The sequence below is a fragment of the Mesoplodon densirostris genome, chromosome 7, assembly GCF_025265405.1.
Source record: "Mesoplodon densirostris isolate mMesDen1 chromosome 7, mMesDen1 primary haplotype, whole genome shotgun sequence".
Lineage (NCBI taxonomy): Eukaryota > Metazoa > Chordata > Mammalia > Artiodactyla > Ziphiidae > Mesoplodon > Mesoplodon densirostris.
In genome coordinates this window covers 74244654-74267594 of record NC_082667.1, presented here as the reverse complement: position 1 = coordinate 74267594, position 22941 = coordinate 74244654, and positions in this window count along the sequence as shown.

The following is a 22941-nucleotide window of genomic DNA, read 5'->3' as shown; positions in this document are numbered from 1 at the left end:
CAATGTAGCATGTCAAGAGTGATGGTCAGAGACTTCCCTGGTGGCCCAGTGGTAAAGAATCCGCCTTGCAATGCAGAGGACATGGGTTTGATCCCTGGCCAGGGAACTAAGATCCCACATGCGGTGGGGCAACTAAACCCACGTGCCACAACTACTGAGCTTGCGTGCCTCAACGAGAGAGCCCACACGCTCTGGAACCCACACGCCACAACTACACAGCCCACGCGCCCTGGAGCCTGTGCGCCACAACTAGAGAGAAGCCGGCGCACCACAACGAAGAGTCCGCACGACACAACGAAAGCTCCCGCATGCTTCAACAAAGATCCCACAGGCTGCAACTAAGACCCAATGCAGCCAAAAATAAATTAAATAAATAAGTAGTAAATCTTAAAAAAAAAAAAAAGAGTGATGGTCTAGGCCTATGCATGGAGCAGGACAAAGGATCGAAGCAGCGGTGTAGTCCAGAAAGTCTTCATGGAGGAGGTGGCCTCTCGTCTGTACTTTGAAAGATGAGTAGAGGTTCACCAGCTAAAGACACTTACTGCATTCTGATTCTTACATATTTACCAGTGGAAGTGTTTATTTCTACACAAGCATGTGTGTGCGAGTAAGCACACATGCAGCACTAGAATATCCACACAATGAAGTGGGACTTGGTCCGTTCACTGCTACATCCCCAGAACCTAGAATGATGAATGGCAGGTATTTGTCAAATGAATGATAGAAGGACATATTCCAGTCAAAGAGCACAGCATGTTCAAAGTGTGGAATCAAGTTAAAAAGGACAAAGAAGACGGTTTCCATTGATGGTGGAAGAGAAATCCTGTAGGTTGGCTCAGGAATGGGTAGCGCTCAAACCAGCGGGCAGAGGGTTTACAAAGGAGGAAGTTACCTGACAAGGAATGTAGGGGACGTAGCTGAGGCTTTCAAAGGGCCATATTTTTAAGAAGGGTTCAGATACCCCACCCCACCCTACCCCCACACATACTCGATTTTTGCACTAAATTTGCCTGGAAATTGGCAGGCAGAGAAGGCGGGCACCAGCCATAGGGCAAGTGCATTAACCAGACAGTGAGAAAAACAAAGCAGAAAAAGGACTGTTGACACCACACATAATCCTTCCCCCCGACAAGCCAAGGCCCACGGACAGACTAAGGTGACAGCTACAGAGCCGAGAAGGCCATTCTCACAGAGCTGCCACTTGGAAGGTAGCGATATGAGCAAATAACGTTCATTTCAGATTCTAGGGACTTAAGATGGGGAGTCTTGAGACAGCCAAACAGCCATGACTTGAAAGTAAGACGTCTACACCTTAATACCACATTTATCAATTATTCCTGAGCCAGAGGGGTAATCAGGGCATTTGGTCTGCAAGTATCAAACAGCAAAGTAATGTCTGACCTCGCCAAAGGGTACGGACTATGTCATGAGAATGTGTTAGCCGTGGTGAGCCTGGCTTGCAAAGGATCAGAGTGGGAGCCAAGGAGGGAACTTAATTCTCCAAGGGAAGAGAGGCTAGTGCAGGCAGCATGCTCAGCAGTCAGTCGCCCATGTGGCTGCAAATAAAAAGATGGGACTTGCCTAAGTGTTCAAAGTATAGAACAACTCCTGAGGAAGACGCATTTATCACAGCTTCAGGAAAGACGCCAGAAAGAGGAGCAGACAGAAGAGGGAAGCTCATTGACTCTGCTCACAAAGTCAGGCTGAAGAGCCTCCAACTGGAGAACAATCTTGTGCAGAGATAGTGGCTGCAAGTCACTTACTGGGTGGAAACAAAGAGAGAGGTGACATTTAGAAGAGGTAAAGCATTAAGCGACGGCATCATCAAGATGAATTTGTAGGTTTAACAGACGGTGAAGATGCACCTATTAAGTAAAGTAGGTCCCCAAACCCACACCTCTTCCTTTTAAATGGGTCACCGACTTCTAGCTGGCAGGGGCCGGACAGCACTCCAAACAAAACCCAACCCCCATCTTCCACAAGAAACACGGTGATGTGGCAGGATGAGCGCTGGGCTGGGAGTCACAAGTTCTTCCTCTCACTAACTACTAGTCCCCTCAGCCTCTAAGCTGCAATTTCCTCATCAGTGATATGGGAACAGTGAGGCTGATGTCACGTGACTGTCGCAAAGATTCAATCAGAGACGTGAAACTGCATTGGAAAGGTTAGGCGTTTGCCTATTTTTTTTTAACACGTGAGGTCACTGAAGTTCTGAGAAGTGAAGTGATTTAAGCCCAAGAAATCAGCAAAAGGGAAACAGGATCGGAATTCCCGACCCCTCCCTCAGGGCTGTCTCAGTGCCCACAAACTGGTCAAGAGCTTGGAGTTTCCCCTGGGCGCACATCTTATCTCTTCAGCAAGTTTCTCTGGGACAAGGACTACGTGCTCTCCACGGTTCTGAATATTGAACAACAAAGCCAACATGGGTGGAGCTGTTACAGGGTGCTGGGTTTTGTCCTAAGTGATTTTCCTGCACTGACTCATTTGTCCACCTGTGAAATCTATGAGGTGAAGTGTTATTATTATCGTCTCCATTACTACCGATGAGGCACCTGAGGCACAAGTTAAGAAACCGAACTTCCGGGTAAGATGGCGGAAGAGTAAGACGCGAAGATCACCTTCCTCCCCACAGATACACCAGAAATACAGCTACACGTGGAACAACTCCTACAGAACACCTACTGAACGCTGGCAGAAGACCCCAGACCTCCCAAAAGGCAAGAAACTCCCCACATACCTGGGTAGGGCAAAGCAGAGAGATTCCCGCACAGAGGAGCGGTGCCGAGCGGCACTCACCAGCCCGAGAGGCTTGTCTGCTCCCCCGCCGGGGCGGGCGGCGCTGGAGCTGAGGCTCGGGCTTCGGTCAGAGCGCAGGGAGAGGACTGGGGCTGGCGGCGAGAACTCAGCCTGAAGGGGGCTAATGTGCCACAGCTAGCCGGGAGGGAGTCTGGGAAAACTCTGGAGCTGCCGAAGAGGCAGGAGACTTTTTCTTCCCTCTTGGTTTCCTGGTGCGCGAGGAGAGGGGATTAAGAGCGCCGCGTAAAGCAGCTCCAGAGACGGGCGCGAGTCGCGGCTGAAAGCGCGGAGCCCAGAGACGGGCGTGGGACGCTGGGGCTGCTGCTGCCGCCGCCAAGAAGCCTGTGTGCAAGCGCAGGTCACTGTCCACACCGCCGTTCCGGGAGCCTGTGCAGCCTGCCACTGCCGGGGTCCCGGGATCCAGGGGCGGCTTCCCTGGGAGAACGCACGGCGCGCCTCGGGCTGGTGCAACGTCACGCCGACCTCTGCCGCTGCAGGCTCGCCCCGCACTCCGTGCCCCTCCCTCCCGCCCGGCCTGAGTGAGCCAGAGTCCCCGAAGAGGCTGCTCCTTTAACCCTGTCCTGTCTGAGCGAAGAACAGACGCCCTCCGGCGACCTACACGCAGAGGCGGGGCCAAATCCAAAGCTGAGACCCAGGAGCTGTGAGAACAAAGAAGAGAAAGGGAAACCTCTCCCAGCAGCCTCAGAAGCAGCGGATTAAAGCTCCACAATCAACTTCATGTACCCTGCATCTGTGGAATACATGAATAGACAACAAATCATCCCAAATTGAGGAGCCAGGAGTCAGTGCTGTGCCTCTGAGGTGGGAGAGCGAACTTCAGGACACTGGTCCACAAGAGACCTCCCAGCTCCACATAATATCAAACGGCGAAAATCTTCCAGAGATCTCCATCTCAACACCAGCACCCAGCTTCACTCAACGACCAGCAAGCTACAGTGCTGGACACCCTATGCCAAACAACTAGCAAGACAGGAACACAACGCCACCCATTAGCTGAGAGGCTGCCTCAAATCATAAAAAGTCCGCAAACACCCCAAAACACACCACCAGACGTGGACCTGCCCACCAGAAAGACAAGATCCAGCCTCATCCACCAGAACACAGGCAGTAGTCCCCTCCACCAAGAAGCCTACACAACCCACTAAACCAACCTTAGCCACTGGGGACAGACACCAAAAACAACGGGAACTACGAACCTGCAGCCTGCAAAAAGGAGACCCCAAACACAGTAACATAAGCAAAATGAGAAAACAGAAAAACACACAGCAGGAGAAGGAGCAAGATAAAAACCCACCAGACCTAACAAATGAAGAGGTAATAGGCAGTCTATCTGAAAAAGAATTCAGAATAATGATGGTAAAGATGATCCAAAATCTTGGAAATAGAATAGACAAAATGCAAGAAACAGTTAACAAGGACCTAGAAGAACTAAAGACGAATCAAGCATCGATTAAAAACACAATAAATGAAATAAAAAATACTCTAGATGGGATCAATAGCAGAATAACTGAGGCAGAAGAACGGATAAGTGAGGTGGAAGATAAAATAGTGGAAATAACTGCTGCAGAGCAAAATAAAGAAAAAAGAATGAAAAGAACAGAGGACAGTCTCAGAGACCTCTGGGACAACATTAAACGCACCAACATTCGAATTATAGGGGTTCCAGAAGAAGAAGAGAAAAAGAAAGGGACTGAGAAAATATTTGAAGAGATTATAGTTGAAAACTTCCCTAATATGGGAAAGGAAATAGTTAATCAAGTCCAGGAGGCACAGAGAGTCCCATACAGAATAAATCCAAGGAGAAATACACCAAGACACATATTAATCAAACTGTCAAAAATTAAACACAAAGAAATCATATTAAAAGCAGCAAGGCAAAAACAACAAATAACACACAAGGGAATCCCCATCAGGATAACAGCTGATCTCTCAGCAGAAACTCTACAAGCCAGAAGGGAGTGGCAGGACATACTTAAAGTGATGAAGGAGAAAAACCTGCAACCAAGATTACTCTACCCAGCAAGGATCTCATTCAGATTTGATGGAGAAATTAAAACCTTTACAGACAAGCAAAAGCTGAGAGAGTTCAGCACCACCAAGCCAGCTTTACAACAAATGCTAAAGGAACTTCTCTAGGCAAGAAACACAACAGAAGGAAAAGAACTACAATAACGAACCCAAAACAATTAAGAAAATGGGAATAGGAACATACATATCAATAATTACCTTAAATGTAAATGGACTAAATGCTCCCACCAAAAGACACAGACTGGCGGAATGGATACAAAAACAAGACCCATATATATGCTGTCTACAAGAGACCCACTTCAGACCTAGAGACACATACAGACTGAAAGTAAGGGGATGGAAAAAGATATTCCATGCAAATGGAAACCAAAAGAAAGCTGGAGTAGCAATTCTCATATCAGACAAAATAGACTTTAAAATAAAGACTACTAGAAGAGACAAAGAAGGACACTACATAATGATCAAGGGATCAATCCAAGAAGAAGATATAACAATTGTAAATATTTATGCACCAAACATAGGAGCACCTCAATACATAAGGGAAATATTAACAGCCATAAAAGGAGAAATCGACAGTAACACAATCATAGTAGGGGACTTTAACACCCCACTTTCACCAATGGACAGGTCATCCAAAATGAAAATAAATAAGGAAACACAAGCTTTAAATGATACATTAAACAAGATGGACTTAATTGATATTTATAGGACATTCCATCCAAAAACAACAGAATACACATTTTTCTCAAGTGCTCATGGAACATTCTCCAGGATAGATCATATCTTGGGTCACAAATCAAGCCTTGGTAAATTTAAGAAAATTGAAATTGTATCAAGTATCTTTTCCGACCACAATGCTATGAGACTAGATATCAATTACAGGAAAAGAGCTGTAAAACATACAAACACATGGAGGCTAAACAATACACTACTTAATAACGAAGTGATCACTGAAGAAATCAAAGAGGAAATTAAAAAATACCTAGAAACAAATGACAATGGAGACACGACGACCCAAAACCTATGGGATGCAGCAAAAGCAGTTCTAAGAGGGAAGTTTATGGCAATACAATCCCACCTTAAGAAACAGGAAATATCTCGAATAAACAACCTAACCTTGCACCTAAAGCAATTAGAGAAAGAAGAACAAAAACATCCCAAAGTTAGCAGAAGGAAAGAAATCATAAAAATCAGATCAGAAATAAATGAAAAAGAAATGAAGGAAACGATAGCAAAGATCAATAAAACTAAAAGCTGGTTCTTTGAGAAGATAAACAAAATTGATAAACCATTAGCCAGACTCATCAAGAAAAAAAGGGAGAAGACTCAAATCAATAGAATTAGAAATGAAAAAGGAGAAGTAACAACTGACACTGCAGAAATACAAAAGATCATGAGAGATTACTATAAGCAACTCTATGCCAATAAAATGGACAACCTGGAAGAAATGGACAAATTCTTAGAAATGCACAACCTGCCAAGACTGAATCAGGAAGAAATAGAAAATATGAACAGACCAATCACAAGCACTGAAATTGAAACTGTGATTAAAAATCTTCCAACAAACAAAACCCCAGGACCAGATGGCTTCACAGGCGAATTCTATCAAGCATTTAGAGAAGAGCTAACACCTATCCTTCTCAAACTCTTCCAAAATATAGCAGAGGGAGGAACACTCCCAAACTCATTCTACGAGGCCACCATCACCTTGATACCAAAACCAGACAAGGATGTCACAAAGAAAGAAAACTACAGGCCAATATCACTGATGAACATAGATGCAAAAATCCTCAACAAAATACTAGCAAACAGAATCCAACAACACATTAAAAGGATCATACACCATGATCAAGTGGGGTTTATTCCAGGAATGCAAGGATTCTTCAATATACGCAAATCAATCAATGTGATACACCATATTAACAAACTGAAGGAGAAAAACCATATGATCATCTCAATAGATGCAGAGAAAGCTTTTGACAAAATTCAACACCCATTTATGATAAAAACCCTGCAGAAAGTAGGCATAGAGGGAACTTTCCTCAACATAATAAAGGCCATATATGACAAACCCACAGCCAGCATCGTACTCAATGGTGAAAAACTGAAACCATTTCCACTAAGATCAGGAACAAGACAAGGTTGCCCACTCTCACCACTCTTATTCAACATAGTTTTGGAAGTTTTAGCCACAGCAATCAGAGAAGAAAAGGAAATAAAAGGAATCCAAATGGGAAAAGAAGAAGTAAAGCTGTCACTGTTTGCAGATGACATGATACTATACATAGAGAATCCTAAAGATGCTACCAGAAAACTACTAGAGCTAATCAATGAATTTGGTAAAGTTACAGGATACAAAATTAATGCACAGAAATCTCTGGCATTCCTATATACTAATGATGAAAAATCTGAAAGTGAAATCAAGGAAACACTCCCATTTACCATTGCAACAAAAAGAATAAAATATCTAGGAATAAACCTACCTAAGGAGACAAAAGACCTGTATGCAGAAAATTATAAGACACTGATGAAAGAAATTAAAGATGATACAAATAGATGGAGAGATGTACCATGTTCTTGGATTGGAAGAATCAACATTGTGAAAATGACTCTACTACCCAAAGCAATCTACAGATTCAATGCAATACCTATCAAACTACCAATGGCATTTTTCACAGAACTAGAACAAAAAATTTCACAATTTGTATGGAAACACAAAAGACCCCGAATAGCAAAGCAATCTTGAGAACGAAAAACGGAGCTGGAGGAATCAGGCTCCCTGACTTCAGACTATACTACAAAGCTACAGTAATCAAGACAGTATGGTACTGGCACAAAAACAGAAATATAGATCAATGGAACAGGATAGAAAGCCCAGAGATAAACCCACGGACATATGGTCACCTTATCTTTGATAAAGGAGGCAGGAATGTACAGTGGAGAAAAGACAGTCTCTTCAATAAGTGGTGCTGGGAAAACTGGACAGGGACATGTAAAAGTATGAGATTAGATCACTCCCTAACACCATACACAAAAATTAGCTCAAAATGGATTAAAGACCTAAATGTAAGGCCAGACACTATCAAACTCCTAGAGGAAAACATAGGCAGAACACTCTATGACATAAATCACAGCAAGATTCTTTTTGACCCACCTCCTAGAGAAATGGAAATAAAGACGAAAATAAACACATGGGACCTAATGAAACTTCAAAGCTTTTGCACAGCAAAGGAAACCATAAACAAGACGAAAAGACAACCCTCAGAATGGGAGAAAATATTTGCAAATGAAGCAACTGACAAAGGATTAATCTCCAAAATTTATAAGCAGCTCATGCAGCTCAATAGCAAAAAAACAAACAACCCAATCCAAAAATGGGCAGAAGACCTAAATAGACATTTCTCCACAGAAGATATACAGACAGCCAACAAACACATGAAAGGATGCTCAACATCTTTACTCATTAGAGAAATGCAAATCAAAACTACAATGAGATATCATCTCACACCAGTCAGAATGGCCATCATCAAAAAATCTAGAAACAATAAATGCTGGAGAGGGTGTGGAAAAAAGGGAACACTCTTGCACTGCTGGTGGGAATGTGAATTGGTACAGCCACTATGGAGAACTGTATGGAGGTTCCTTAAAAAACTACAAATAGAACTACCATATGACCCAGCAATCCCACTACTGGGCATATACCCTGAGAAAACCATAATTCAAAAAGAGACATGTACCAAAATGTTCATAGCAGCCCTATTTACAATAGCCCAGAGATGGAAACAACCTAAGTGTCCATCATCGGATGAATGGATAAAGAAGATGTGGCACATATATACAATGGAATATTACTCAGCCATAAAAAGAAATGAAATTGAGCTATTTGTAATGAGGTGGATGGACCTAGAGTCTGTCATACAGAGTGAAGTAAGTCAGAAAGAGAAAGACAAATACTGTATGCTGACACATATATATGGAATTTAAGAAAAAAATGTCATCAAGAACATAGGAGTAAGACAGGAATAAAGACACAGACCTACTAGAGCATGGACTTGAGGATATGGGGAGGGGGGAGGGTAAGCTGTGACAAAGTGAAAGAGCGGCATGGACATATATACACTACCAAACGTAAGGTAGATAGCTAGTGGGAAGCAGCCGCATAGCACAGGGAGATCAGCTCGGTTCTTTGTGACTGCCTGGAGGGGTGGGATAGGGAGGGTGGGAGGGAGACGCAAAAGGGAGGGGATATGGGAACATATGTATATGTATAACTGATTAAATTTGTAAAATAAAAAATAAAAAAAAAGAAAGAGAAAGACAAATACCATATGATATCACTTTTATGTGGAATCTGAAAGATGACACAAATGAACCTATCTATGAAACAGAAACAGAATAGAGAATAGACTGGTGGTTGCCGACGGGGAGGGGGATGGGAGACAGTTGGATTGGGAGTTTGGGATTAGCAGATGTATACTGGTATATACAGAATGGATAAACAACAAGGTCCTACGGTATAGCACAGGGAACTGTATTCAATATCCTGTGATAAACCATAATGGAAAAGAATATGAAAAATGAATATCTATATGTATAACTGAGTCACTTTGTACAGCAGTAATTAACACAATATTGTAATTCAACTATACTTCAATAAAAAATAAAATGAAAAAGAAAAAATTTTAAACTAAATGACAAAGAATGTACTGAATATCAATTTTTCTTGATACAACTTATGAATGCTTAGATGAAAATCCATCACTTTAAATACTTATATTAGAAGAAAAATCTAAAATCAATGACCTAAGATTCCATCTTAAGAAACTAAAAAAAAAAAAACAAAGTAAAAAAGAAATAAATTATAATAAGAGGAAAGTCAATAAAATAGAAAATAAATAATAGAGAAAATTAACAAAGCCAAAAGTTGATTCTTTGAACTTATAAACAAAAATGACAAACTTCTAGCTAATCAAGGAAAAAGAGAAAACCCCAAAAGGAGGAATGAAAAAGAGATGATCAGCACAGACCTCACAGACATTAGAGGATAATAAAAAGAATGCTATGAACAACTTTATGCTAAAATTTTCAAAAACTGAGATGAAAGGACAAATCCCTCTCCCCCCCAAAATTACCAAAATTCGCATGAAAAATAACAAAAAAATCTGAATACACCTATGTCTATTAAGGAATATGAATCTAAAGCTTCCCCCAAAGAAAAAAAAAAAAAAAAGAAAGAAACCAGCCCAAGGTCACCCAGCCAATAGGTTGGTGGTATTTCTTTACTGAGGCATCTGAAGGGAAATCTCTGTTCTGGCCACCTGAGCAGAAGTGCTGTGTCACACACAGCTGGCTGTGCTACCCCAGGGAAGTTTGGCACAAGGCTTGTTCATGCCAGGGACACAATCGATTGTGGTTTCCCTTGACCTGAAGAAAATCCTGTGATAAAAAAAATTCACCATGAAATAATGCCATTTGCAGCAACACGGAGGGACCTAGAGATTGTCATCCTGAGTGAAGTCAGACAAAGACAAATATATGATATCGCTTATATGTGGAATCTAAAAAAAGGGAACAAATGAACTTCTTTACAAAACAGAAATAGAGTCACAGATGTAGAAAACAAACTTATGGTTACCAGGGGGTAAGGGAGGGGGAGGGATAAATTGGGAGATTGGGATTGACATATACACGCTACTATATATAAAATAGATAACTAAGAAGGACCTACTGTATAGCATAGGGAACTCTACCCAATACCCTGTAATGGCCTATATGGGAAAAGAATCCAAAAAAGAGTGGATATACGTATATGTATAACTGATTCACTTTGCTGTACACCCCAAATTAACACAACATTGTAAATCAACTATACTCCAATAAAAATTAAAAACAAAAAAATAAATTTTTAAAAATTAAAAAATAATTTTCTTTTCTCTGCCAAAGGAAATATGAGGAAAAAGAAAATTCACCACCTGCAGCCCTGGTCTGGCTTCCTGCTCTTGGGAAGCACTTCCATCCTTCCCTCCTCTGACAAAAGACTCAAGGAAATGTGTCCTAAAATGTGATGAACAGTCACAAAGGGACGTTAACAAACTAGGAGAAATTTTCACCCTTGCCGGGAGTTGAAAAGCACAAATTAGAATTAGATAGTCTTTTCACCTGTCAAATTAGAAAAGATTTTTTTTAATGATAATATCTAAGGCTGGCAGGTATGGAGTAAAACAGGCATTTTTACATCCTGCTGGTAACAGTGCACATTGATTGTACTTCTCTGGAAAACAGTTTGGCCATATCCAGTCAATTCTTGCTATTCCCTGCAGTTACGTTTTATAAAGTCACCACGAACACAGAATTACAGTGAATACTGAACCATAGTTTCTAGGGAGAATACAGGGTTAGGTTACTGGGAGCCTCTGGTCACAACACTTTTGTCAACCAATCAATACGTACCTTGTTTTACATGTGTCTCTATTTAAAGACACCACTTCAATATACTATATATTGTTGATTCGTTAATATTGAACTCACAGCCAACAGCACTATAAGCCAGGCCTGAATGAGGCTCACCAAACACACGTATTCTCTGTGTAAAGCACATCACAGCCTTCCTGTGCTTACAAACACTAGACAGCACTCTAGCACAACACGTGGGGGACATTTTAAACAGCAAAATCACCAACAGAAAGCACAGAAAATGCAAAGAGCATGGCCCTGAGTAGACCACGTGAAGGACACTATAGTGTAAGGGAAATGAGGAGGCAGAACGTCTCAGCTGGAAACGTGCATGACGGAGACTCAAATTTTTCCACTCTGCACATGTCAGCAAATGACTGTAAAAGCCCAGCGAGCATTGATTTCGAAGTTACAAATCAATCTTAGCAAGTAGGTGAATTTGCAAATCCGTGAAAAATAAGTATCCACAGTATCTATTAAGAACCTAAAAAGCTCAGCTACCTTGAAAGGGACAGGTGACACAAATACAGACTTGATTTCACAAGTGCCTTCTGACCTGATCCTATTTCAGCTGAAAAAGATCCCCCTGAAACAGAGTCGGGGCCTGACTGGTAAGAACTACTGTGCATTTCAGGCTGAGAACTCCAATAAGGAGAATTAAAGGCCCCCCACTTGGATTTGGGGATGGGGAGCATCACAAAGCCAGGCATAGGCTCCTCTGCCTCCTCACAGACTCTAGGCTCTGTCCTCAGGAAAAAGTTCCCACTAAGGACCAAGCCCTTCTCAAGTCTGTGCCAAACCCATGGTCCTTGTAATGGCCTGGAGGTCAAGGCCCCTTCTCCCATTCTGACTTATCTCCTGCCCCCTCTCGCTTTGACTTGTTTCTGTCCCACTGGTCTCCTTGCTGTTCACCTGAACGCACCAGGCAGGGTAGGGTCCCACCTCAGGGCCTCTGCACTTGCTGTCTGCCCCACCTAGAACTCTTCCTCCCGAGAGTCAATTGGGTCTTTCCCTCACCTCTTTCCTCTCTGCTCAGTGGGGCTTTCTCCGCCTGCCCCCACCCATCTCTCCACTCTCTCTCCCCTGTTTTATTTGTCTTCATAGCTGTTCTCATCTGACTTATTCGTTTCACTTGTTCATTTATTGTTATCTCTCCCCACAAAAGCTGAGAAAAGGGGGTTTTTATCTTTATTTTTAACCCCATATTCCTAAAAGAAGGCCTAGCACATACTAGGCACTCAATAAATATTTGTTGATCAAATGAATGAAATGAATGTCAGATACTAGTAGTATAGTAATAAGAATTAACATTTTTGCACCACTCACTGTACTTGGGTGCTTTACACATGTTTCTTCATTGGTGTCTCAAAGCTTTAACAGGTGAGCACTCTTTTGCCCATTTTATAAGTGGAAGCACCAAGGCACAGGGAGATAATACACTTTAATTAAGATCAACTAGTTATTGAGATTGGGCTGCAATAAAGGCCAGATTTTTCTAATTCTACAGCTTCTACACCAATGTTTTTCAAACTATCTGTGGTGAAGGACCAGTTGGGTGTTTTTTTCCCTCAGCCCATCCCAGATTGATAATAGAAAAATAAAGTGGAAAAAAGTATAAGATACCCTCTGCACTTGGATGTCACAGCAATATTAAAGTTTTAAACACTTGCAGTGTTTGTACTTATCTCACCACAGACTGGTAGAAACAGTTCCACCCAGACGGTACTGAGCAGCTCTGCACGTACACCTAAAGAACCAAATAGTCCTGAGTTTCCAGGTGGCCTGGGGACTGGGGCTGAGACTCCATGAGAAAAGTTCGTAATCCCTTTCCCATGTAGGGAACCTGAAAATTTCACAAATCAACCTTCCTTCATTTGACCCCTGCAGTTCTGTGAGGTGGGAAGTAGCTTTTCTCATCCTCAAGATTCAGGTAAGAAAATCTGCTTTTCTCTCTGCCCAGAAGGCCCCTTCCCTGGGCTCTTCCCTCATCAGCCTTGGGGTCTCGGCTCAGTATCACTTCCTTAGAGCGCCCCCTGCCCAGCCACCCCCCCAAAACCACCTCTGACCCGCTGTGTTAACACACCCTATTTATTTCCAGTACGGCACTCATCACTACCAGAAATTGTCTTTCTTTTTCCTACGTGTTTACTTGTCTACTTTCCCTCTTCCCTCTTCATGAAACAAACTCCAGGAGGGCAGAAACCTACTCGGTTCATCGGTCTCTCCCTAGTACCTGGCACAGAGTCAGGCTCCCTGAAACATGTGTTGAAGGAACGCAGTTAAAAAAAAAAAAAAAAAGAGTGGTTAACTAGCTTACCTAAGGTCAAAATCAAGCAAGTGCAGGAGCTGGAAAGCAAATCCATTCAGTCGTTCAACAGATAACGTTTCCGTGTCTCCTCCTGAGTCAGCCATCGGGCTGGGCGCTGGGGTCGCGGTGGTGGGCAAGAGACGCAAGGTCTCTGTCCTACGGGGGCTCACAGGGCTCAATTACCAAACGCGGTGCTCCTCCTCCCCGCCTTTCTGACCCTCTCTAGTTTCTTTCACCTGTACGTGCTTTTCTGCCTGCAAACACTTCATCACAAACAATTGTGTTATCGTGTAAGCTGAGAACTTCTTACACCTGTTTTTGCCAGAAAAAATACATTTGAATTGGAAATAAACAGTGAGTAATTCTTTAGGATAGTATGCCCCATGCAAGACAGGCATACTTATTCTAAGAAATTATTCATTGTTTATCTGATATTCAAATGTAACTGGATGTTCTGGGGTTTTCCTTCTTTTCTTCCTCTAAATCTGGTAACATGACACATTTTACAGATGAGGAAACTGAGGCTCAGTGAGAACAACTGACATAAGTGGCCACAAGGGCACACAGCCAGTGGGAGAACCAGAACTCGCCTCATCTGCTGTCCAACAATTAGCTACGTCCTCATCCTCTCTCAGAGACCCTGTGCTTCTGCGCCCAAGCCAATCCCTGCATAGCTGTCTAAACCCATGCACTATGAAGGTGATCTTGCAGTTGAGATGTCTCCTTGGCCTCCAGCAAGTTTCTATGTCTATATGTAATCATTTTTAGTAAATCTTTTTCTAATTATAAAAATACAGATGGGCAACATATTCACACAATACTGCACACCAATGAAAAAGAACTGACTTCTGCTACACAAAACAACAGAACAGATTGGTGAGTTTTTATGTATTTATACACATCAGCTTAAAGAAATAATATTGAACAAGAATCCAGACACAGAAGACATCCTGTATGATTCCATATATATATAAAGTAAAAAATTAGGCAAAACTAATCCATGGTGATAGAAGAGTCGTTCCTAGCAGGAGAGGGGTTACTGGGAAGGGACCCAAAGGAATGTGGGGGGCTTGGGTAATGTATATCTTGATCTGGGTGGAGATTACTTATGTATATAAATAGGTAAATCCAAGCTGTTTGCTTAAAATTTACATATTTTCCCTTTGTAGGTTATACTTCAATGAAAAACTAAATACAAACAAGGAAGTTAAAAGATGCCCATTGTAAAAAAAGAATAAAGTACAAACAAGTATGAAAAAAACAAAACAAAACCATCTGTATTCCCACCACTGGGAGAGATCACCACTAACATCTTAGAGCGTATCCTACCAGATCTTTTCCCAGTAGCATTTCCTAAGAAAGGAACTTGAGACCTAAAACCAATCACTGGAGGTGCTAATTTATTTAGGAGTCTGAATTTCCTGGACATGTCTTTCACTTACCCAGAAAGCCGTGAAACGAGTAGATCTAATTTGACCATTTTAGAAGAGCATGGAACAATTAACAGCAAATAAATGGAATTAAAATCAAATTGAATACAGCCTTTCAATGATATGACTTAGAATCTGATTTTAAGTACAGTAATGAATATAAAATGAAAGCTTAGCGTGTGGAAGGCTAAAGGGCTCTTGAGCGTCCTGTGACCCAGAATGTCACCTACTGGTCACAGTCTGTAATAACATCCCGCCACCCCATTATCAGAATGTATGGCCTTCCTACTGAGAAGCCTCAAAATAATACCTCTATTTTTTTTGTATGAGTTTATATATCTCTCCCAAGAGCTTCCCAGACACCTTTGCTTCCATAGTGAATTGCACAGTTCCTAGCACATAACAATTTGTTGAATGAATGAATGAAAGGATGGATAGACGGTTGGATGGATGGATGGATAAACAAACAGATGGACATTACTGTGTGTTGTGAAATGAGGAAATAATCTCTGCCCTACCCAGCTCACAGGATTTTTTTGGTTTATTTTGTTTTTAATAAAAATGATGATTTGATACACATAGTGAAACGATGACCATAGTCAAGCTAATTAACATATCATCTCCTCACAGTTACCTGTTTGTGATGAGAACACCTGAATTCTATTCTCAGCATATTTCCAGTATTCAACACAGCACTGTTAGACTAGCCATTGTGGTCTCTAGATTTATTCATCCCACGTAACTGCAACCTTGTACCCTTTGACCAGTGTCTCCCGATTCCCCCCACCTCCGCACCCCCAGTAACCGCCGTTCTACTCTCTCTGTGTTCAACTATTTTAGGTTCCACATATAAGTAAGAGAATGCAATTTGTTTCTTTCCTCAGAGGCTTTTTTTGGGAGAGTGAATAAGACAGCCCTTGGGGGAGGCCAGATGAATGTGAGGGATTTTTATGACAACCCAACGCCAGGGGGTGGAGGAGTCCAGTGGTGACCAGAGTGAGCAGTGAGGCTGCAGAGATAGGTACTGCGTGAAAAACAGGAAGCTCAAAGAAATGTCTCGAACCAGATACTCCATAGGCACCTGACAGCTGTTAGCTATTTTCCCTTTCCTCCTCCTCCTTGCAGCCCAGTTCACAAATCCCTGCACAGGACCTGAGGAGCTAAGAGCAGAGATTTGCTCTTTTTGGGGCTCACTCAGAGGGTAGGTAATGTTCAATGTTTGTCTGCTGTCAGTTTTTGAAACAGACCAGGGTCACTGTGCTTGCGGGTGTGAGCTGGCCCGTCAAAGCCCTTCGTGAGTTAAGAAAAGTGGTTTCTGAGCCATCACTGTCAGGCTGCCTGATGGCAAGGTGCCCATCTGAGCGTGTCCCGTGACAGCGCTTGACAAGCATCACGCCGGCCTTGCTTTTAGATGCCGCCCAGCAGGGGCTCTGGTCTGCAGAAAGGCAGCCTGATGCAATTGAAAGAGTACGGACAAGAGGTCAGAAGACTGGGCTCAGCCACCTACTAGCTAGGTGACCTTGAGCAACTCTGCTTGCCCTTGCTGGTATATAAAAAGTCTCATTAGGACAGTGTAACAAGATAATGCCTGGGAAAACACTGTAATCTAAAGCACTGGACCCAGGTTAAGGTGTGGCTATTAATAAAACCCTAGATGAACACCATGCCTGAGTGACCTGCATGAGCTCAAACTACAGGGAGTGTCACCTGCATTGATCTGGGCCTGGCTGCTTCTTATGGAATCCAATCCTGTTTCAGCGGCTACATCACAATTATGGCCCACTAACACCTACCCCCTATTGGCTTTTTTTATATGGGCTGCACCCCTTGGAGCACCATCCACTCCTTATATGGGTGATTTTTTGAAACTAAGTGTAAACTTTGTGTTACACATACACTAGGTAAATTTAATCTTATTGCTCTGGTCTATCTACATAAGCTATTAAAATATTTTTAATACTGCTTTGGCTATCTATCTCCCTGCTGACTTGGTGAGAGCCATTCATTTCAACAGTGTACAATCCATGCATCTGTTCATTCAATATACATTTACTGAGCACCTACTATTCTCTAGACACTGTGTTAGGAACCAGGAGATTCAGAGGGTATATCTGATGGAGGGTAGCAAATGCCATAGTAGAAGCTAAGAGAGTAGGGCATTCCTATTGCTGTCAGCAGCATGGGAAGTTTTCTCAGTTCAGGAGATGTGGCGGAGACCGCTAGCCACTCGCCTCTTCTTTCTGAGCAAACCACTGGACTATATTTTCCAGCCCTGACAATTTGTGGTGCTTCTGCATTAATGACCATATCTTCCTAGGCAGATGAAGAGATGAAGTCCACTGTGACAGGCTTCTAATGGTTTCTTAGAAACCGCAGGTGGCAACAGCTAGCCTGCTTTTATCTGTCTAACCTCTTCACCCCATGCTCATCCCCTCGTCACACACACATTCATTCCACAAATATCGGTAGAGTTGCTACAATGGGCCAGCACTGTGTTGGGCACTGCTGCGTTCTCTTAAATCCTCTCTGAGTTCAAAAATCTCCACTTTGGGGAGCAGGTGCCTTCTCCATGTGGGTGGATCCCCTTCCTTAGCCCTTTCATCCCAGCCAAAATCAAGGTCTGAGCCTCTGCATCCTCACACCCCCAGCTTGGTACGGCCAGGCTCTGTGTAAATGTGCCAAGAAAGGAAGGAAGGAAGGAAGGAAGGAAGGAAGGAAGGGAGGGAGGGAGGGAGGAAGGGAGGGGAGTCAAGGCACATCTTGTCTTCTTGGTCTCTTCATTAGCAGAGCACTGTAGTGAGTAAAACTTGGATGCAGATCCAGATCCAGACTTGAGTCCCAGATCTGCGACCAACAAACTTTGTGACTTTAGCAATGGCCTGTAAAACAAGCTGAATAACCCAGAAGACCTTTGAGTTCCCACTCAACTCTAATATTCTGATTCTTTCTATGCTAATCCCGAATTCCTGGATGAATGCTCCTCTCTCTTCTAATCTAGCTTTACAGAGGAATAAAAAAATTCCCCCAAAGAGGCAGAAGGGAGGGAAGAGTTTCGCCAACTTTCCTTATAATGAAACATCTGCTGGCAATAAGCAGTCCGAAGCTAAAAAACAAATGCTAACTATTATAACTTCAGAATATCCTAAAATTCTTCCTTGCCCGTAACCTGATTTCTTTTAGGCTCAGCCTAATTTTGTCCAGACTCAGGCTCCATGTTAATTGTCAAGACCGGCTTGAATTATTCATGGAATTTCTACACTGGAATGGTTTGGGAGATGTTCTTTGCAGATGTGTTCATCCTTTCATGGCTGCAGGAACTCAATAATGAGCTGTTTGGATTGGGGAGTCCCTTCACTCTCTTGGGCCTCTGTTTCTTCACCTGTAAACTAGGGAGGCAGTTCCCCCCAGCTCGAGAATGTCTTTGGTTCTGTGGTTGCAGGTGCCTCAGCCAGAGATTCCACATGCAGCTCACAAGCAGCAGTAAACCACGGAGACAGAAAAAAAAAAAAAGGTTGCCATCTGACGATCAAATGCAAAAGGATTATGCAATTAGCAAAGGACATTGATCACACAACATGGGAGTCTAATTGCAGCACATGCAAATGTTTGCTAAGTTCGATAAATATGGGTTTGCAGTCACTCTGGTGCACAGATTGAGTGGTAAAGTTAAGGAAAATATAAAAGTTAATTATGAGATGGGAGTGATAAACATAGTGTATGTGCACTAGGCCGATTAGGATTATTAACCAAGTAATCATAGCACACGAAAAGTGTTATAGGAGGGCCTCCCTGGTGGTGCAGTGGTTGAGAGTCCGCCTGCCGATGCAGCGGACACGGGTTGGTGCCCCGGTCCAGGAAGATCCCACATGCCGCGGAGCGGCTGGGCCCGTGAGCCATGGCCGCTGAGCCTGCATGTCCGGAGCCTGTGCTCCGCAACGGGAGAGGCCACAACAGTGAGAGGCACGCGTACCGCAAAAAAAAAAAAAAAAAAAAGTTATAGGAGTCCCAGGCCCATAGTTGGACTACCGTGTACTGGTTACCACGTGTCACAGGACATGGAAAACACGATTCATTTTTACATAGCACCTGTCACCTAGGGAACCCCAGCACTCAGGGCTCGTTCCATTGGCTCGTCAATATGCCCAATGCACATTGCCAAGGTGGGCCAGGCTTCGTGTGCTGGCTCAAAGAAAAGCTGCATCCTAATGGTTCTCAGACTCTCCTGAACCTGCTGCCAAGTCATAAAGCTATAAGCCCATGAAGTAGCTCTCACAAGATGTGCCTATCAGCCTTCTGGGACCTTTCAGGGATGGGTAAAGAGTTCTGAAGAGGCAGCCACAGTGAGAGCCCAGGTTCTAGAGGCAGACAGCTTGGCTTTGAATCCTGGGTCCCTCACTAATTCTTCGACAAGCTGGCTCAGTTCGCTGTGTCCTGGTTTCCTCATGTCTGTCATGGGGACAATAATATCACCTACCTCTTGGGGTAGCTGCAAGGATTAGAGGAGTTATGACCGATAACAGAACACTGTCTGGCACATAATAGACACTCAATAAGTGCCTTGTTTCTTACCCTCTGGTTTCCCCTAATCATTAGATCATTCATTCAACCAAGTAAGGGCCCCGTGGGTGAGGCAGTATGCTAATGATAATGACCATGGGGGTGGAGGTGGGGTGGGGGACATACACACACGGGCTCCACCCTCACATCGGGATTAGGGAAGAAATGTTGGCACACAGATAACTGCAATGAAGCCACACGTGAGGTGCACTGCTGAAGTGTTATGAAATGCTCGAGGGTGCATCATTCCTGCAAGGCAGCTGGAGAAAGCTTCACTGAAGACAGGCCACTTTGAGGTAGGCTGTGATGAGATTTTAACAGCTGGTAGGCTGGGTGGAAAAATGTGTAACATTCTAGGCAGAGGATATGTCATGGGCAAAGATGCCGAAGTCAGGAAGCTCAAGGCAACATCAAGTCATTGCAGGAAGTGATGGGTAAGGCTGCGAAGGAGCTCTGAGGTCAATCGTGGCGGGGTGGGGTGGGGTGGGGAGGTCTTGATATCAAGCCCTATCAACTTCATCCTGTGAGCCATAAAGAGTCCTTGGGACATTTTAAATAAAACATTTTAGGACAAAGCAGTGTTAAAGGAAGATGAACCTGGCAGGGGGAGCAGAAAGGATGGAAAAGGGAAAGGTTGGTGACAATGGGAGCTGGGAGGCTACTGCAATAGTCCAAGTGCACAGTAATGATGATACGTATGAAAAGAAATGCAAGGGAAGGACAAATTGACAGGACTCAGTGACCAAGAGGATGTGCAAAGCACAGATAGAAAGGAGGAGATAAGGGAAGGTTTTGAACTTGGGGAGCACGGACAGAAAAGGAGGCTTGCTAGTCAAGCCAAGATTCTGATTCCTAGTTCCCCAGCATATTATCCCAGTGAAGCTCTACCAGTGGGAAGCAGCATAGAGTAGAAGTTCTGAACATGGTCTTGAGAGCCCACATCCCTGCCCTGCTGCTTGCTAGCTGTGTTACCCTCAGCCAACCTTAACCTCCCAGAGCTTTCCTCACTTGCAAAATAGGGATAAGAGCAACCTACCTCTCAGGTACATGGTGAAGATTAAATGAGATAATGTGCCGATAACATGAAGCACCTAGAAAGTGTCTGCCCCCCTGGGGACCTCTCAGTAAATGCTGAAAAAAACAAAACCAAGGCCTCAAAGTAGAGACTATCCAAAACAAACAAAAAAAGCCCTAAGTAACTCGGCACTAAAATTCCCCTGAACATGGTTTGTTCACGCTTTGAGGATTCAGAAGCTCTTTACAGGTCTTGCAGAAACACCAGTACACTATCACTGTGCTATAGTCCCACAGAAGCACTGGTTGGTACATATTCGGGTCAGAATAAAGATAAACCTAGCTCACTGTACTGATTTGGAGGCGGAAAGAGAGAAAGCAGTGAGCAACAATCCCAGGTCCTGCTGATGGAATCAGACCATGAATTTGGGTAACTTTCTCCTGTTTTCACCAAGGACCTCACCATTTCGTTCTCTTGCCTCTCAGGCAATGCCAGCTTTGACCGCTGTTCCTGATGGCCTGTGACAAAGGTTATGTAGATGATCCCAGGGGCTGCTGACCAGTCAGTGGGTATGTGTGGACTTCCAAAGCCTGCTGAGACACAGCTGCAGGCACACCCCTGGGTGGGGGGCCAGTGGTGGGAGGAAGCCCTGTCTGAAATGCTTGGTCACACCTGGAGAGCCGCAGAACCAAAGGCAAGGGCACCAGTAAACCATCCCAGCTCTTGGGGCACTGGTATTCATTCAACAAAAATTCAACATGCAAAAGCAAACTGGTTCTACCAAATGGGCCGCTGGAGTTTGGAAATTCTAGACCTGAATCTTGGCCTGATCCGTTTCATCACAGAGCTGTGAGCTCTGCTCACAGCTAACGCCTTCATGCAAGCAAAACTGCTCTTCAGCCAAACTGCGGTTCGTTTTCCAAAATACCTGGAACCCTCTGAGACAACCTTTCAGGGTCCAGAAAGACAAAAAGACAGCAAGCTGTGAAGTGGGGGATTGACCCCAGTCTGTCAGACTTCATAGCCTGTGCTTTTTCCAATTTCCAAGGGAAGCCTAACACCAGCATAAAATTATACAATGTTGGGAGATTTAAGTAATTAAGTCTGCTCTCCCTGTATCACAGGGGAGATAACTACAGTTCAGAGGAGTTGAGTGACTTATTGAAGATCACACAGCACATAGCAGTTCCTACTGTGGAAATCAATAAGCTAGCAAGAGATCTGATCATATTAATAAGACTATTTCCTTATAATCAAATCACAATTCATGTTTTCAAACATTATTATTTTTACTTATATTGCTTTGGTTGGTCTCACACAATCAGTGAAATATTTATGCTACAAACATTACCAACCCCTTTCAGAGAAGGAAACTGAGGCTTGAAGAGGTAAGTGGTCTACGCTAGGGCACAGAGGTAGAAGGCACCCCAGCCAGGGCTAGAGCCGAGTCCTTGTATTCTAAGCCAGTTGGCAAATTCTATGCCCAGGCCTAGGATTAGAGCCTTTAAGGTGTCTGTGTGCTGGGAGCAGAGAGAAGGGAGAACAAAGAGCAGGAGAGGCAATATGTACTAATAGAGCCCATAAACTAGACAGGAAACCTTCAATTATGAGATACTTATTAATTCTAATAAGAGATAAGAGTATGTTATGTTCGAGCATTTTTTTCCTCTTCAAAGTATCTTTCTCAAGCATTTCTGTAAATTATGTCCTCAAAAAAGGCCTCAAGTTGTTATGCTTGCAGGACACTGGACATGTCCCCCTGCAGTTGTGCACTGAGCCAGCTGCACCTCCTGCAGGGGGCGGCAGGAGGAAGGGGAAGGTGGGAAGATGCAGACGCTGTTGGTCAAGAGGAATTTCCTGGCCAAACCACCTGGTTACCGGGAATCTTTTTCCCCAGAGTGATTAAACCCCACAAAAAAACAAAAACAAAAATGAATATGGCTTTGTCTGGATTCGTGTGGGTTACAATAACATGTAATAATAACTGTTATCGAGTACTTACTGTAACGTGCTAAACACTGTGCTAAGCAGGTTACAGTAAGTACTCGGTAACAGCTATTAGCTCATCTAATCCTCACAACAACCCTTCAAGGTGGGTATTTTGATCCCCATTTTAGTGAGGAGGGGAAAGTGAGGCTCAGAGAGGTTAAGTAATGTGCCTAAGGTTACACAGCTGTAATGATGAGGTAGGCTTTGAACCAAGCTCTATTTCACTCCAAAGTCCTAACTTGTACCCATATCCTATCCTCTCAAGGAAGACGACTGACTAGAAGATGCCTCTCCATTCTCCAGACCCTGAGTTTCTCTAAGAGGCAGCCGCAGATGCTATGACA